This window comes from Triticum aestivum, chromosome 2D, assembly GCF_018294505.1.
Source record: "Triticum aestivum cultivar Chinese Spring chromosome 2D, IWGSC CS RefSeq v2.1, whole genome shotgun sequence".
Taxonomy (NCBI): domain Eukaryota; kingdom Viridiplantae; phylum Streptophyta; class Magnoliopsida; order Poales; family Poaceae; genus Triticum; species Triticum aestivum.
Window position 1 is genome coordinate 360,897,645 of NC_057799.1, and position 944 is coordinate 360,898,588.

Consider the following 944-nt stretch of genomic DNA (forward strand, 5'->3'; position numbering starts at 1 on the left):
CAATAATAAAGTTGTTATTTATATTTCCTTATATCATGATAAATGTTTATTATTCATGCTAGAATTTTATTAACCGGAAACTTAGTACATATGTGAATACATAGACAAACAGAGTGTCCCTAGTATGCCTCTACTAGACTAGCTCGTTAATCAAAATTGTTTCCTAGCCATAGACATGTGTTGTCATTTGATGAACGGCGTTAGCTTAGCACTATGATTGTTTAGTTTATTGCTATTGCTTTCTTCATGACTTATACATGTTCCTATGACTATGATATTATGCAACGCCCGAATACCGGAGGAACACTTAGTGTGCTATCAAACGTCACAACGTAACTGGGTGATTTAAAGATGCTCTACAGGTGTCTCCGATGGTGTTTGTTGAGTTGGCATAGATCGAGATTAGAATTTGTCACTCCGTGCATCCGAGAGGTATCTCTGGACCCTCTCGGTAATGCACATCACTATAAGCCTTGCAAGCAATGTGACTAATGAGTTAGTTGCGGGATGATGCATTACGGAACGAGTAAAGAGACTTGCCGGTAACGAGATTGAACTAGGTATGATGATACCGATGATTGAATCTCGGGCAAGTAACATACCGATGACAAAGGGAACAATGTATGTTGTTATGCGGTTTGACCGATAAAGATCTTCGTAGAATATGTAGGAGACAATATGAGCATCCAGGTTCCGCTATTGGTTATTGACCAGAGATGTGTCTTGGTCATGTCTACATAGTTCTCGAACCCGTAGGGTCCGCACGCTTAACGTTCGATGACGATTGGTATTATGAGTTTATGTGAAGGAATCCCGGATGAGATCACGGACATGACGATGAGTCTCGAAATGGTCGAGGCATAAGGATTGATATATTATACCATGTTGTTCAGACACCGGAAGTGTTCCGGAAAGTTTCGGATAAAACCGGAGTGCCGGAGGGT